At 44.8% G+C, this 17,707-nt stretch overlaps 1 protein-coding gene across 20 annotated transcripts in view; it reads right to left on the reverse strand.

Moving 5' to 3' along the window:
• Positions 1–17,707, reverse strand: part of PTPRD (protein tyrosine phosphatase receptor type D) — a 2,959,440-nt gene that overhangs the window by 794,487 nt on the left and 2,147,246 nt on the right. The gene's annotated exons all lie outside the window — the stretch shown is intronic.

Below are 17,707 nucleotides of genomic sequence, written 5' to 3' on the forward strand. Positions count from 1 at the left end.
ATTGTCTATGTGAGTCTCCTGCAGTACGGAGCCACAGTCCACAAGCTGCACAGAGCGGATCAGTGCAAGAGGGGGACGTGTCTAGACAAGTAGTATTTTCTTTGATCAGTATTTATAGGGGGCCATCATACTCTCTGATGGTGAGGACCATTGTGGGAGCATTCATATTATTTTAAGTAAGTACACATTATGTCCAAAAAGCTTAATGCAACAACATCCTTCAGTATCAACGTTCATGTACTGGACTTTAATTTGACTACTTAGACAAGTGTCTAAAAAAACTGAAAGTTAGATGTAATTTTCTTTTCTATTTTGTAATAAAACTAAATTGGTCTTCCCTATAAGGACGTAACAAAAATTGCCAGATTGGTACAGGTCCAGAAAGCAAATTCGGTGAAAGGACACAGCATTGTTTTGGCATGTATGTTTGTCAAGTTGGACTAGTAAAACAGGTTTGTAAAAAATTAAACGATTAAATTAATTTTTCTTTTTTTTTCTATTTTTTAAACATAAATCTTTCCCCCTTGTCAAAAAGGCTATAACAAAAAAAATATTACATTGGTATTAGGTACTTCCCTGGAAACCAAAATGTGACAGCAGCCCTCAGTACTGTGAAGATTTAAAAAAATAAAAAAAAGACTAATATAACTATAATACATTTACAGTATATATATTTGTTAACACTATTCAACCCCACTCATTTAACTTTGTGACAGTTATCTTTTGTCTTAAACCCCCCCCCACTTATTCATCCACTTCACTAATAGGGTTGCATTGCTTTAATTTTTTTCTCTTCAGCAGAAAAATGTGTGCCAAAGCACTTGAACTGGCTTCCTGCTTTTTAGTGCTTGAAGAATGAAGTAAAAAAATGCATAATTCACAGACAGCAGTACAAGGTGCCAACAGTCTTTGAGCATATCATTCTCAATCAAATTTGCTGCTGTTTCCACCTCTCCTACCTCTCCTTTCTTTCCTCTCCCCTATCAATTGAATTTATGTATTTCTCACAGACTACTACTCCCATGTTCTTAAGCTGCAGTCATACACCACACTTTGTCCAATAGTTTAGCTCTTTCTCTCCCTATCTATAATGCTAAGATGTATGCTCAATACTATAACACCCTAAAAATGGGTGCTACCTTCCCTGCCTCAGCTTTTATAGGGTCTCTGATAGGCTCTCTCTATAGAATGTGTTGTGATAGCTGCATGGGATTATGAGGAAGCACTTGGGGCTGCATCTGAGTGGATCATCTGTTGCTGATGCAATCTGTGGCAATGTGGTGCCAGACAGTTTTTCCTAAACAAATCAGAAATAGTGATGAGCGAGTGTGCTCGTTACTTGAGTTTTCCGAGCATGCTCAGGTGTTCTCCAAGTATCTTGGGCATGCTCGTATATTATGTTTGAGTCCCCGCAGCTGCATGATTTGTGGCTGCTAGACAGCCTGAATACATGTTCGGATTCCCTAGCAAACAGGCAATCCCTGCATGTGCTCAGGTTGTCTAACAGCCGCAAATCCTTCAGCTGCGGGGACACAAATATAATCTGCGAGCACGCCCAAGATACTTGGAGAACACCCGAGCATGCTCGGAAAACTCAAGTAACGAGCACACTCGCTCATCACTAACCAGAAAATCTTCAAATTTACAAAGATCGGCAAATTTCATGAAACTCGAGTAGCAATTAACAGATTTGCCCAACTCTACTATCTATCTATCTATCTATCTATCTATCTATCTATCTATCTATCTATCTATCTATCTATCTAATATCTATATATCTATTATCTAATATCTATCTATATCAGATATGTATATATATCTATCTAATATCTATCTCAATTCAAAGATGCCTGTGTATACCTATTTACCCGTCTAATGTAATATTCTAGCTATCATCTATGTATTCATCTACTGTAACAGATATACACATTTATCTATTTCTCCTTGTTTTCCCACTGTACTATATTGTCATTTGCATTTGCCTTATTTTACACGCATTCAGTAAGTGTGGGACTGGATACGTTATTACCATAATTCACATCCCAATGACTCTAGTTAGCTTAATACAAAAGCAATGCTGGCTCTTAACATTTATTCTGTGTGAAACCTTGCCTTGAATTGGAAAGATTTTACCATAGCTCTGGTTGATTAGCCAGGCTTATACAAGGATTGCAGGCAATTTTCACAATTCGTAGATGTCAAGTTGTCAAATACCAAATTGACAGAGTACTTTTAAAACAAGTCTTGCAACAAGGAGTCTTGCATGTAAGAGGAAGTCATGCTGGTATTTTCTTTCCTCTTCTACGAAGGAATAGTAATGTCACTGAGATATTTTCTCCATTTTCTTGATGAGCTCCTACCTATATTTTGTGTGCCTTTCCAGCCTGTTTGAGATTTTTCTAACAATATGTGGGAGTTAACTGGAAATGTACTCCATATGTTATTAGGAGAATATTGTGTGCAATTTAAAAGATCTTATACAACTAAATCAACAGCATATTAATAAAGTGAATGCATTCTTGCCAAGCTGAGTAATTCATTCCTTGATATACTATATACCTTGTAATAATATGACTTAAATGACCCAAAATGTGGTATTGCAACCGAGAACACCTGCTTCTTCTACTGATCACTCTAGTAAATTCTACAAGATTTTCAGCTCAAAATTCTACCTAAATGTATTATTAACCCCTTTCTGACCTCGGTCAGAAGCCCCGCTTTGATGCGGGCTCCGGCGGTGAGCCTGCATCAAAGCCGGGACATGTCAGCTGTTTTGAACAACTTTCACGCAATTCACCAGCCGCTATTAACTAGTTAAATGCCGCTGTCAAACGCAGACAGCGGCATTTACCCGGCGCTTCCGGCCGGGTGGCCGGAAATGAGCGCATCGCCGACCCCCGTCACATGATTGGGGGTCAGCGATGCTTCTGAATAGTAACCATAGAGGTCCTTGAGACCTCTATGGTTACTGATCCCCGGCAACTGTGAGCGCCACCCTGTGGTCGGCGCTCACAGCACACCTGCATTTCTGCTGCATAGCAGCGATCTTATGATCGCTGCTATGTAGCAGAGCCGATCGAGTTCTGCCAGCTTCTAGCCTCCCATGGAGGCTATTGAAGCATGGCAAAAGTTAAAAAAAAGTTAAAAAAATGTGAAAAAAATAAAAAAAATAAAAAGTTTAAATCACCCCCCTTTCACCCCAATCAACATAAATCAATTTAAAAAAAAATCAAACCTACACATATTTGGTATCGCCCGGTTCAGAATCGCCCAGTCTATCAATAAAAAAAAACATTAATCTGATCGCTAAATGGCGCAGCGAGAAAAAAATTTGAAACGCCAGAATTACATTTTTGGTCGCCGCGACATTGCATTAAAATGCAATAACGGGCGATCAAAAGAACGTATCTGCACCAAAATGGTATCATGAAAAATGCCAGGTTGGCATGCAAAAAATAAGCCCTCAACCGACCCCAGATCACGAAAAATGGAGACACTAAGAGTATCGGAATATGGCGCAATTTTTTTTCTTAGCAAAGTTTGGAATTTTTTTTCACCACTTAGATAAAAAAAAACCTAGTCATGTTAGGTGTCTATAAACTCATAATGACCTAGAGAATGATAATTGCAGGTCAGTTTTAGCATTTAGTGAACCTAGCAAAAAAGCCAAACAAAAAACAAGTGTGGGACTGCACTTTTTTTGCAATTTAACCGCACTTGGAATTTTTTCCCCGTTTTCTAGTACAAGACATGGTAAAACCAATGATGTCGTTCAAAAGTACAACTCGTTATGGAAAAAACAAGCCCTCACATGGCCAAATTGATGGAAAAATAAAAAGTTATGGCTTTGGGAAGGAGGGGAGCGAAAAACGAACACGGAAAAATGGAAAATCCCAAGGTCATGAAGGGGTTAAAAATAGATGGAACGGCCTAACCCCTTAGAGGTAGCTACCATACATGTATGACGGCCACGCACCATTACTAGATAGAGTGGTCGCAGGAGCTGATCCTGCTCTATACAGCCCAGGTTTCCATTGTGTTACATGACCTACATCCAAAGAGTTAGCTCTGATTGCAACAGTTTAACCTCTTAAATGCCACTGTCAGGTAAGATGGCAGCATTTATTATGCAGTAAAAAAATATGAAGGCTGTTACTTTGACCACCATCAGCCCCCCAAATGATGAGATTTTGGGGTGCCAACTGCCGAGTCTTATTAATTGCCAGATGTCTGCCATGTTAGAACACCAATGAACTTTAGCATGTTGCTGAACTTTGTAGGAGATTATCAATTTGACAATGCACTGCGATACAAAAGTATTGATGTAAGGGGACAAATAAAAAATGTAAAAGTCATGAAAAAAATATTGAAAAAACACCAAAATATTAACCCCTTCGTGACATGCGCCGTACTAGTACGGCGCTGCCGGCACTGCATTAGTGCCAGCCGCAGTACTAGTACGGCGCATCGATCACCGCGGTCTCGCGCTGAGCGCCGCGGTGATTGGGTGCGGGTGTCAGCTGTATATGACAGCTGACACCCCGCAGCAATGCCCACGATCGGCGCTATCACCGATCGCGGGCATTTAACCCCTCTGATGCCGCTGTCAATAGTGACAGCGGCATAGAGGGGGATCGCGCAGGGACGGGGGCTCCCTGCGCTATCCCACCGGAGCAACGCGATGAGATTGCGCTGCTCCGGTGACCTGGAAGGAGTCCCCGGATCCAAGATGGCCGCGGGACTCCTTCCGGGTCATGAGATGACCTAGCTTGCCGGCGCCTGCTGAGAGTTCCTAATAGCAGGCGCCGGCAAGCCTCTGTAACGTGCCTCCAAGATCGGTGATCTGACAGAGTGCTGTGCACACTGTCAGATCACCGATCTGTGATGTCCCACCCTGGGACAAAGTAAAAAAGTTAAAAAAAAAATGTCCACATGTGTAAAAAAAAAGATAAAAAAAATTCCTAAATAAAGAAAAAAAAAAAAATATTCCCATAAATACATTTCTTTATCTAAATAAAAAAAATCACACAATAAAAGTACACATATTTAGTATCGCCGCATCCGTAATGACCCCACCTATAAAACTATATCACTAGTTAACCCCTTCAGTGAACATCGTAAAAAAAAAAAAAAAAAAGAGGCAAAAAACAACGCTTTATTCTCATACCGCCAAACAAAAAGTGGAATAACACACGATCAAAAAGACGGATATAAATAACCATGGAACCGCTGAAAACGTCATCTTGTCCCGCAAAAAAAAGCTGCCATACAGCATCATCAGCAGAAAAATAAAAAAGTTATAGCTCTCAGAATAAAGCGATGCAAAAACTATTATTTTTTTATATAAAATAGTTTTTATTGTGTAAAAGCGCCAAAACATAAAAAAATTACATAAATGAGGTATCGCTGTAATCATACTGACCTGAAGAATAAAACTGCTTTATCAATTTTACCACACATGGAATGGTATAAACACCCCCCTAAAAGAATTTCAGGAATTGCTGGTTTTTGTTCATTCCGCCTCCCAAAAATCAGAATAAAAAGCGATCAAAAAATGTCATGTGCCCGAAAATGGTACCAATAAAAACGTCAACTCGTCCCGCAAAAAACAAGATCTCACTTGACTCTGTGGGCCAAAATATGGATAAATTATAGCTCTCAAAATGTGGTGATGCAAAAACTATTTTTTGCAATAAAAAGCGTCTTTTAGTGTGTGATGGCTGCCAACCATAAAAATCCGCCCAAAAAACGCTATAAAAGTAAATCAAATCCCCCTTCATCACCCCCTTAGTTAGGGAAAAATAATACAATTTTAAAAAATATATTTATTTCCATTTTCCCGTTAGGCTACTTTCACACTAGCGTCGGCCCGACGCATACTGTGCAAGCGCCGAACAACGGGGGCAGCGGATGCTGTTTTTCCACGCATCCGCTGCCCCATTGTGAGGTGCGGGGAGGTGGGGGCGCAGTTCCAGCCGCGCATGCGCGGTCGGAAATGGTGGACCGTCGGCACAAAAAAAGTTACATGTAATGTTTTTTGCTGCCGGCGGTCCGCCACAACACGACGCAACCGTCGCACGACGGTTGCGACGTGTGTCAATACGTCGCAATGCGTCGCTAATGATAGTCTATGGGGAAAAAACGCATCCTGCAGATGACTTTGCAGGATGCGTTTTTTCGCCAAAACGACGCATTGCGACGTATGCAAAAAAACGCTAGTGTGAAAGTAGCGCTAGGGTTAGGACTAGGGTTAGGGCTAGGGTTAGGGTTGGGGTTAGGGCTAGGGTTAGGGCTGGGGTTAGGGTTGGGGTTAGGGTTTCAGTTAGAATTGGGGAGTTTTCACTGTTTAGGCACATCAGGGGCTCTCCAAACGCGACATGGCGTCCGATCTCAATTCCAGCCAACTCTGCTTTGAAAAACTAAAACAGTGCTCCTTCCCTTCCGAGTTCTCCTGTGCGCCCAAACAGTGGTTTCCCCCAACATATGGGGTATCAGCGTTCTCAGGACAAGTTGGACAACAACTTTTGCGGTCCAATTTGTCCTGTTACCCTTGGGAAAATAAAAACGTGGGGACTAAAATATCAGTTTCGTGAAAAAAAAAATATTTTTTATTTTCACGGCTCTGCGTGATAAACTGTAGTGAAACACTTGTTGGTTCAAAGTTCTCACAACTAGGGTTGAGCGACTTTCATTTTTTTAAGATCGAGTCGGGTTTTGTGAAAACCGACTTTGTCCAGAGTCGAGTCGAGTGCAGTCGGCCGATTATCGCTAAAAGTCGGGGATCGACCGAAACACGAAACCCAATGCAAGTCAATGAAGAAGCATAGTCGGCAGTGAGTGGAGGCCAGGAAAACACCTACAGTGCCCATTTTAATGTCAAAAACATCCATTCTTGTTTCTGAAGCTTGTCAATCTTAATTAACTTTATAATAATAGTTGGGCATTGGAACTTGGGGGTCATTTGGCAAAAGTTGTGGGGGGTAGGGCTGGTTCAAGGTTTTAGTGGGCCCAGGAAACGTGGACTCCGTCACGGCGGTGGAGCAGGGAGAGGTAAGTATTTCAACGTTGCAAGTGCTGTGATCCTGAGCAAGCAGGGGGGCCCACTCGTTTGCATTGGCACTGGCACAGGGCCCCTCAAAGTACAGCGGTGTGTTTGCACGGCGGGGGCGCCTCCCACCAGCAGTGACACTTTTGCGTACTCTGAGAGGCCCTGTGCCAGTGACGTCGCCAATGAGTATGCCCCCCCACCTGATGAAGGAACCTGCACTTTCATCTGCACCTTCCTCTTTGTCCCAGTGTAAGGTGGTATAACATGCGGGAAGGGGAACCTTACTTTCAGCAGGGTCAGATTCTGGCTGTGTAGAGTGCAAGGGGAATGTAGTGGTCTAGGTCAATGTACCAGCAGACTCATCTAGCAGTGGCTGGGCAATGGGCAGGATGAGGAGGAAAGAGATATAGGGCCAAAGAATAAAGTAGGCTAAATGCAGTTCAAAATTGGTAACAGGACTAAACAGGCGGCATTGCTTTGTTCAGTGGAGTAGTAAACCCAGGAGCAGCAGACACTGTTTTAAGGGCCCAACCACAGTAGTAGGCCAAATGCAGTTTAATATCTGCTACTGTAGGCCAAAAGCCAGAAGGTTGAAGCTCAGCTTTATTCAGTTGAGGAAAAACACCAGGGAGGGGCAGACACCGTTAGTAGGCCCTAACCACCAATTTTTTAAAAAACAGCACTTAATGAGAGCCAGAAGGTTGAAGCTCAGCTTTATTCAGTTGAGGGAAAACACCAGGGAGGGGCAGACACCGTTAGTAGGCCCTAACCACCAATTTTTTTAAAAACAGCACTTAATGAGAGCCAGAAGGTTGAAGCTCAGCTTTATTCAGTTGAGGAAAAACACCAGGGAGGGGCAGACACCGTTAGTAGGCCGTAACCAAAGTTGAAGGCCAAATGCAGTTTAATATCTGATACTGTAGGCCAAAAGCCAGAAGGTTGAAGCTCAGCTTTATTCAGTTGAGGAAAAACACCAGGGAGGGGCAGACACCGTTAGTAGGCCCTAACCACCAATTTTTTAAAAAACAGCACTTAATGAGAGCCAGAAGGTTGAAGCTCAGCTTTATTCAGTTGAGGAAAAACACCAGGGAGGGGCAGACACCGTTAGTAGGCCGTAACCAAAGTTAAAGGCCAAATGCAGTTTAATATCTGATACTATAGGCCGAAAGCCAGAAGGTTGAAGCTCAGCTTTATTCAGTTGAGGAAAAACACCAGGGAGGGGCAGACACCGTTAGTAGGCCCTAACCACCAATTTTTTAAAAACAGCACTTAATGAGAGCCAGAAGGTTGAAGCTCAGCTTTATTCAGTTGAGGGAAAACACCAGGGAGGGGCAGACACCGTTAGTAGGCCCTAACCACCAATTTTTTAAAAAACAGCACTTAATGAGAGCCAGAAGGTTGAAGCTCAGCTTTATTCAGTTGAGGAAAAACACCAGGGAGGGGCAGACACCGTTAGTAGGCCGTAACCAAAGTTAAAGGCCAAATGCAGGTTAATATCTGATACTATAGGCCGAAAGCCAGAAGGTTGAAGCTCAGCTTTATTCAGTTGAGGAAAAACACCAGGGAGGGGCAGACACCGTTAGTAGGCCCTAACCACCAATTTTTTAAAAACAGCACTTAATGAGAGCCAGAAGGTTGAAGCTCAGCTTTATTCAGTTGAGGGAAAACACCAGGGAGGGGCAGACACCGTTAGTAGGCCCTAATCACCAATTTTTTAAAAACAGCACTTAATGAGAGCCAGAAGGTTGATGCTCAGCTTTATTCAGTTGAGGAAAAACACCAGGGAGGGGCAGACACCGTTAGTAGGCCGTAACTAAAGTTGAAGGCCAAATGCAGTTTAATATCTGATACTATAAGCCGAAAGCCAGAAGGTTGAAGCTCAGCTTTATTCAGTTGAGGAAAAACACCAGGGAGGGACAGACACCGTTAGTAGGCATTAACCACCAATTTTTTAAAAAGCAGCACTTAATGAGAGCCAGAAGGTTGAAGCTCAGCTTTATTCAGTTGAGGGAAAACACCAGGGAGGGGCAGACACCGTTAGTAGGCCCTAACCACCAATTTTTTAAAAAACAGCACTTAATGAGAGCCAGAAGGTTGAAGCTCAGCTTTATTCAGTTGAGGAAAAACACCAGGGAGGGGCAGACACCGTTAGCAGGCCCCAACCATCAATTTTTGGTTAAAAAAGCACTTAATGAGAGCCTGAAGGTTGAAGCTCAGATTTAGACAGTGGAGGACAATTTGAATTAGGGACTGCAGACAGACTTAGTAGGCTGTCCCCTGTGGACCATGCATCCACCACATTAACCCATTGTGCCGTAATGGACACGTAACCTTCCGTGGCCATGCCTACAGGTCCATGCGTCTGTTGTCAGGTGCACCTTTGTACTCACAGATTGCCAGAGTGCATGGACAATGCGGTCTTTTACATGCTGGTGGAGGGTTGGGATGGCTTTTCTAGAAAAGAAGTGCCGACTGGGTAGCTCGTAGCGTGGTACAGCGTAGTCTATCATGGCTTTATTAATATTAAATAAAATATATAAATAGGCTCTATGAACTTTTAAATAGGTTCCAGGGGTACACGGGCAGCATTGGTGTGGTCAGTGGAGGAGTATTGCAAGGAGGGACCGCAGACAGGCTAACGAAGGCCTAACATAACAAAAAATAGGCTCATGGCAGTTTTAAATCGGTAACATGGATACACAGGCAGCATTGTGATCAGCGGAGGAGGATTTCAAGGAGTGACCGCAGACAGGCTAACGAAGGCCTAACATAACAAAAAATAGGCTCATGGCAGTTTTAAATCGGTAACATGGATACACAGGCAGCATTGTGGTCAGCGGAGGAGGATTGCAAGGAGTGACCGCAGACAGGCTAACGAAGGCCTAAAATAACAAAAAATAGGATCATGGCATTTTTAAATAGGTTACATGGATACACAGGCAGCATTGTGGTCAGTGGAGGAGTATTGCAAGGAGGGACCGCAGACAGGCTAACGAAGGCCTAACATAACAAAAAATAGGCTCATGGCAGTTTTAAATCGGTAACATGGATACACAGGCAGCATTGTGGTCAGCGGAGGAGGATTGCAAGGAGTGACTGCAGACAGGCTAACGAAGGCCTAAAATAACAAAAAATAGGATCATGGTATTTTTAAATAGGTTACATGGATACACAGGCAGCATTGTGGTCAGGGGAGGAGTATTGCAAGGAGTGAACGCAGACAGGCTAACGAAGGCCTAACATAACAAAAAATAGGCTCATGGCAGTTTTAAATCGGTAACATGGATACACAGGCAGCATTGTGGTCAGCGGAGGAGGATTGCAAGGAGTGACTGCAGACAGGCTAACGAAGGCCTAAAATAACAAAAAATAGGATCATGGCATTTTTAAATAGGTTACATGGATACACAGGCAGCATTGTGGTCAGTGGAGGAGTATTGCAAGGAGTGACCACAGACAGGCTAACGAAGGTCTAACATAACAAAAAATAGGCTCATGGCAGTTTTAAATCGGTAACATGGATACACAGGCAGCATTGTGGTCAGCGGAGGAGGATTGCAAGGAGTGACCGCAGACAGGCTAACGAAGGCCTAAAATAAAAAAAATAGGATCATGGCATTTTTAAATAGGTTAAATGGATACACAGGCAGCATTGTGGTCAGTGGAGGAGTATTGCAAGGAGTGACCGCAGACAGGCTGACGAAGGCCTAACATAACAAAAAATAGGCTCATGGCAGTTTTAAATCGGTAACATGGATACACAGGCAGCATTGTGGTCAGCGGAGGAGGATTGCAAGGAGTGAACGCAGACAGGCTAACGAAGGCCTAAAATAACAAAAAATAGGATCATGGCATTTTTAAATAGGTTACATGGATACACAGGCAGCAATGTGGTCAGTGGAGGAGTATTGCAAGGAGTGACCGCAGACAGGCTAACGAAGGCCTAAAATAACAAAAAATAAGATCATGGCATTTTTAAATAGGTTACATGGATACACAGGCTGCATTGTGGTCAGTGGAGGAGTATTGCAAGGAGGGACCGCAGACAGGCTAACGAAGGCCTAACATAACAAAAAATAGGCTCATGGCAGTTTTAAATCGGTAACATGTATACACAGGCAGCGTTGTGGTCAGCGGAGGAGGATTGCAAGGAGTGACTGCAGACAGGCTAACGAAGGCCTAATATAACAAAAAATAGGATCATGGCATTTTTAAGTAGGTTACATGGATACACAGGCAGCATTGTGGTCAGTGGAGGAGTATTGCAAGGAGTGACCGCAGACAGGCTAACGAAGGCCTAAAATAACAAAAAATGGGATCATGGCATTTTTAAATAGGTTACATGGATACACAGGCAGCATTGTGTTCAGTGGAGGAGTATTGCAAGGAGTGACCGCAGACAGGTTAACGAAAACCTAACATAACAAAAAATAGGCTCATGGCAGTTTTAAATCGGTAACATGGATACACAGGCAGCATTGTGGTCAGCGGAGGAGGATTGCAAGGAGTGACCGCAGACAGGCTAACGAAGGCCTAAAATAACAAAAAATAGTATCATGGCATTTTTAAACAGGTTACATGGATACACAGGCAGCATTGTGGTCAGTGGAGGAGTATTGCAAGGAGTGACCGCAGACAGGCTAACGAAGGCCTAACATAACAAAAAATAGGCTCATGGCAGTTTTAAATCGGTAACATGGATACACAGGCAGCATTGTGGTCAGCGGAGGAGGATTGCAAGGAGTGACCGCAGACAGGCTAACGAAGGCCTAAAATAACAAAAAATAGGATCATGGCATTTTTAAATAGGTTACATGGATACACAGGCAGCATTGTGGTCAGTGGAGGAGTATTGCAAGGAGTGACCGCAGACAGGCTAACGAAGGCCTAAAATAACAAAAAATAGGATCATGGCATTTTTAAATAGGTTACATGGATACACAGGCAGCATTGTGGTCAGTGGAGGAGTATTGCAAGGAGTGACCGCAGACAGGCTAACGAAGGCCTAACATAACAAAAAATAGGCTCATGGCAGTTTTAAATCGGTAACATGGATACACAGGCAGCATTGTGGTCAGCGGAGGAGGATTGCAAGGAGTGACCGCAGACAGGCTAACGAAGGCCTAAAATAACAAAAAATAGGATCATGGCATTTTTAAATAGGTTACATGGATACACAGGCAGCATTGTGGTCAGTGGAGGAGTATTGCAAGGAGTGACCGCAGACAGGCTAACGAAGGCCTAACATAACAAAAAATAGGCTCATGGCAGTTTTAAATCGGTAACATGGATACACAGGCAGCATTGTGGTCAGCGGAGGAGGATTGCAAGGAGTGACCGCAGACAGGCTAACGAAGGCCTAAAATAACAAAAAATAGGATCATGGCATTTTTAAATAGGTTACATGGATACACAGGCAGCATTGTGGTCAGTGGAGGAGTATTGCAAGGAGTGACCGCAGACAGGCTAACGAAGGCCTAACATAACAAAAAATAGGCTCATGGCAGTTTTAAATCGGTAACATGGATACACAGGCAGCATTGTAGTCAGCAGAGGAGGATTGCAAGGAGTGACCGCAGACAGGCTAACGAAGGCCTAAAATAACAAAAAATAGGATCATGGCATTTTTAAATAGGTTACATGGATACACAGGCAGCATTGTGGTCAGTGGAGGAGTATTGCAAGGAGTGACCGCAGACAGGCTAACGAAGGCCTAAAATAACAAAAAATAGGATCATGGCATTTTTAAATAGGTTACATGGATACACAGGCAGCATTGTGGTCAGTGGAGGAGTATTGCAAGGAGTGACCGCAGACAGGCTAACGAAGGCCTAACATAACAAAAAATAGGCTCATGGCAGTTTTAAATTGGTAACATGGATACACAGGCAGCATTGTGGTCAGCGGAGGAGGATTGCAAGGAGGGACCGCAGACAGACTTACTAGGCCTAAAATAAAAAAGCAGGCTCTATGCAGTTTTAAATAGGTTACATGGGTACACAGGCAGCATTGGTGTGGTCAGCGGAGGACGATTGCAAGGAGGGACCGCAGACAGGCTTAGTAGGCCTAAAATAAATAAAAATAGGCTCAAGGCACTTAGAGTTATCTCGCTGGGGTACACAGGCAGCATTGGTGTGGTCAGCGGAGGCCGATTGCAAGGAGTGTCTGACACAGTACTCACAAAAAATAAATAGATGTTAATGTCTCGCAAAACAACAACAACAAAAAAAAAGGTGGCATACTTAGGTACAGGGGTGGGCTCATCTGCTGAGTTTCTGACAAAGTAATTTGGCAGTAACTTAGTATTTACTTGTGTCAATATAGGACACTGACCCAGACTACTTTAACTAGCATCATAGATGTCAACGAATTGGTATTGTCAGTGCCAGGCATTGAATGATGTCAGCGCATAGACTAAACATTGGTGGAGCTGTGCGAGATAATTTTGCACGTGGTAGAGCACAGTTTGAGCTGGGGGGGTGGGGGAACTCTCTTGTGGCCGGCGGTACTGTCCCAGGGCCCCTCATGTTACAACGGTGTGTCTGACGTTGGGTGCGCACCACAACCGCCAGAGACACTACATTGTACTATGAGGGACCCAGTGGCAGTGCCGTCGACCAAAAGAGGGCACACCCACCTCTTCAGACAAACAGCACTGTAACGGGTGCTTGCGACAAGTGGCGAGACCACGGCCCCCATTGAGGGAGGTGTAAACATGTCGTATGCTGGACAAACAGCTGCTGCAAATTAAGAGATTGGAACACTCAGTAAGACCAGTCCACAAGCAAGACCTTTTTATAGGAAAGCTAGGTGTCAGCCGGGAAAGGTGGGGCAAAATAATTTGAAATCCAGGAGTGGTTCATTTTAATGAAGGTGAGATCATCCACATTTTGGGTAGCCAGACGAGTCCTTTTTTCGGTTAATATTGAACCAGCAGCACTGAATACTCTTTCTGATAGCACACTAGCTGCTGGGCAAGCAAGCTCCTGCAATGCATATTCTGCCAATTCAGGCCAGGTGTCTAATTTGGATGCCCAGTAATCAAATGGGAATGACGCTTGAGGGAGAACATCGATAAGGGATGAAAAATAGTTAGTAACCATACTGGACAAATGTTGTCTCCTGTCATTTTGAATAGATGCTGCAGTACCTGTCCTGTCTGCGGTCATTGTGAAATCACTCCACAACCTGGTCAGAAAACCCCTCTGTCCAACGCCACTTCTGATCTGTGCACCTCTAACACCTCTGCCCTGTAGCCCCCTGCAGCTTGTGTGAGAACCATCACCGGCGCTGTGTGCTGGGAATGCCTGAATCAAACGGTCTACAAGAGTAGCTTGTTTGGTTGCTAATATTTGTTCGAGGTTCTCATGTGGCATAATATTTTGCAATTTGCCTTAATAGCGAGGGTCAAGGATGCAGGCCAACCAGTAATCGTCATCGCTCATCATTTTAATAATGCGTGTGTCCTTTTTGAGGATACGTAAGGCATAATCCGCCATGTGGGCCAAAGTTCCAGTTGTCAAATCTGCGGTTGTGCTGTCATCGCTCATCATTTTAATAATGCGTGTGTCCTTTTTGAGGATAAGTAAGGCATAATCCGCCATGTGGGCCAAAGTTCCAGTTGTCAAATCTCCGGTTGTGCTGGTTTGAGGGGCAGTTACAGGCAAATCTACGTAACGTCACTTGTCTCCCTTAAAAAAACAGAACCCGGCCTTGCAACGCCACTAATTTCTGTTGGCCCAGGAGAAGCTTCCTCATTAAAAAAGTACTCATCCCCATCATCCTCCTCGTCCTCCTCCTCCTCTTCGCCTGCTACCGTGTCCTCTACACGGCCCTGACCAGACAATGGCTGACTGTCATCAAGGCTTTCCTCTTCCTCGGCTGCAGACGCCTGCTCCTTTATGTGCGTCAAACTTTGCATCAGCAGACGCATTAGGGGGATGCTCATGCTTATTATGGCGTTGTCTGCACTAACCAGCCGTGTGCATTCCTCAAAACACTGAAGGACTTGACACAGGTCTTGTAGCTTCGACCACTGCACACCTGACAACTCCATGTCTGCCATCCAACTGCCTGCCCATGTATCCTCCCACAAATACATAACAGCACACCTCTGTTCGCACACTCTCTGAAGCATGTGCAGTGTGGAGTTCCACCTTGTTGCAATGTCGATGATTAGGCGATGCTGAGGAAGGTTCAAAGAACGCTGATAGTTCTGCATACGGCTGGAGTGTACGGGCGAACGGCGGATATGCGAGCAAAGTCTGCGCACTTTGAGGAGCAGGTCGGGTAACCCCGGATAACTTTTCAGGAAGCACTGCACCACCAGGTTTAAGGTGTGAGCCAGGCAAGGAATGTGTTTCAGTTGGGAAAGGGCTATGGCAGCCATGAAATTCCTTCCGTTATCACTCACTACCTTGCCTGCCTCAAGATGTACAGTGCCCAGCCATGATTGAGTTTCTTGGTGCAAGAACTCGGACAGAACTTCCGCGGTGTGTCTGTTGTCGCCCAAACACTTCATTGCCAATACAGCCTGCTGACGCTTGCCACTAGCTGTCCCATAATGGCACACCTGGTGTGCAACAGTGGCAGCTGCGGATGGAGTGGATGTGCGACTGCGGTCTGTGCACGAGCTCTCGCTTCTGCAGGAGGAGGAGGGGGCGCGAACACCTACAGCCAACTCTTTCCTTGACCCTGGGCTAGGCAGAACTGTCCCAATATTGCTGTCCCCTGTGGACCCTGCATCCACCACATTCACCCAGTGTGCCGTGATGGACACGTAACGTCCCTGGCCATGCCTACTGGTCCATGCATCTGTTGTCAGGTGCACCTTTGCAGTCACAGACTGCCTGAGTGCATGGACGATGCGGTCTTTAACATGCTGTTGGAGGGCTGGGATGGCTTTTCTAGAAGAGAAGTGCCGACTGGGTAGCTCGTAGCGTGGTACAGCGTAGTCCATCAGCGCTTTGAAATCTTCGCTTTCAACTAACCAGTAGGGCATCATCTCTAATGAGATTGGTCTAGCAATGTGGGCGTTCAAACCCTGTGTACGCGGATGCGCGGATGAGTACTTCCTTTTGCTAACAAGAGTCTCATGTAGGGTGAGCTGGACTGGAGAGCTGGAGATCGTGGAACTAGCGGTGGTGCCGGTGGACATGGGTGAGTGACAGAGGGTTGGAGATGTTATTCTTGCCGGTGCCCTACATGCAGTGTTTCCTACTGCAAACCTGGTGATTCCCTGACTGCTTTGGCCTGGCGACGAAAGCTGCACACATACTGCAGGTGGTGCGGGAAATGGTGGGTTTACAGTGAGGGAAGGGATGTAGCGTTGCTGACTAGCTTCATTGGCCGAGGGTGCTGCAACCTTTAGGGATGTTTGGTAGTTAGTCCAGGCTTGCAAATGCATGGTGGATAAATGTCTATGCATGCAACTTGTATTTAGACTTTTAAGATTCTGACCTCTGCTTAAGGTAGTTGAACATTTTTGACAGATGACTTTGCGCTGATCATTTGGATGTTGTTTAAAAAAATGCCAGACTGCACTCTTTCTACTATCGGATACCTTTTCAGGCATTGCAGACTGAGCTTCTTTAACCGGATGGCCACGCTGTCCTCCAACAGGTTTTGGTTTTGCCACGCGTTTTTGGCCAGATACGGGCCCGGCAGATGGAACCTGTTGTGATGTTGATGCCTGCTGCGGCTCCTCCTTCTCCGCTTCAGAACTACTGCCGCCTGCACCCTGTTCCCCCAATGGCTGCCAATTGGGGTCAACAACTGGGTCATCTATGACTTCCTCTTCTATGTCGTGTGCAACTTCGTCTGTGTCACCGTGTAAGCCGGTGGTATAGCGTTCGTGACGGGGCACCATAGTCTCCGCTGGGTTTGATTCTGCCTCAGTACACTGCGAGGGCAATGTTCTGGTCTGAGTCAAAGGAACAGCATAGTAATCTGGCTGTGGCTGTGCATCTGTGCACTCCATGTCCGATTCAACTTCTAATGGGCATGGCCTGTTAACTGTTTCACTGTCTAACCCAGGAACGGTAGGTGTAAAGAGCTCCATGGAGCAACCTGTTGTGTCGACTGACGCATCCTTCACTGTTGTTCTGGGTGAAGGACACAAGGAAGCGACTTGTTCCTGACCGTGAGCATCCACTGACGATGCACTGCTCTGACATTTGGCACTTTCCGAGGAGGAGGCGAAAGAGCTAGAGGCAGAGTCAGCAATGAAAGCCAAGACTTGTTCCTCCTGCTCCGGCTTCAAAAGTGGTTTTCCTACTCCCAGAAAAGAGAGCGTTCGAGGCCTTGTGTAGCCAGACGACGAACCTGGCTCAACAACTCGAGACTTAGGTGCTGTACTGCTTTTACCATGACCACCTGATGCTCCACCACCACTACCATCATTACCAGCTGACAATGACCGCCCACGGCCACGACCTCTTCCACTAGACTTCCTCATTGTTTGCAAAATGTAACCAAAGTAACGGTATTTGTTACTGTAAAACAACATATAAGGTGAACTCAAACTTCTGTAGGATTTATATATACCTTTATAGGTGCCTGACACTGAAAGGAAAATCAGGCCCAATGTTACACACTAGGTTTTCTGTACCCCAATATTTTGAGACAGATGGCACACACAGGACCGGCACTCAGGCAGAA

The sequence above is a fragment of the Ranitomeya variabilis genome, chromosome 1, assembly GCF_051348905.1.
Source record: "Ranitomeya variabilis isolate aRanVar5 chromosome 1, aRanVar5.hap1, whole genome shotgun sequence".
Lineage (NCBI taxonomy): Eukaryota > Metazoa > Chordata > Amphibia > Anura > Dendrobatidae > Ranitomeya > Ranitomeya variabilis.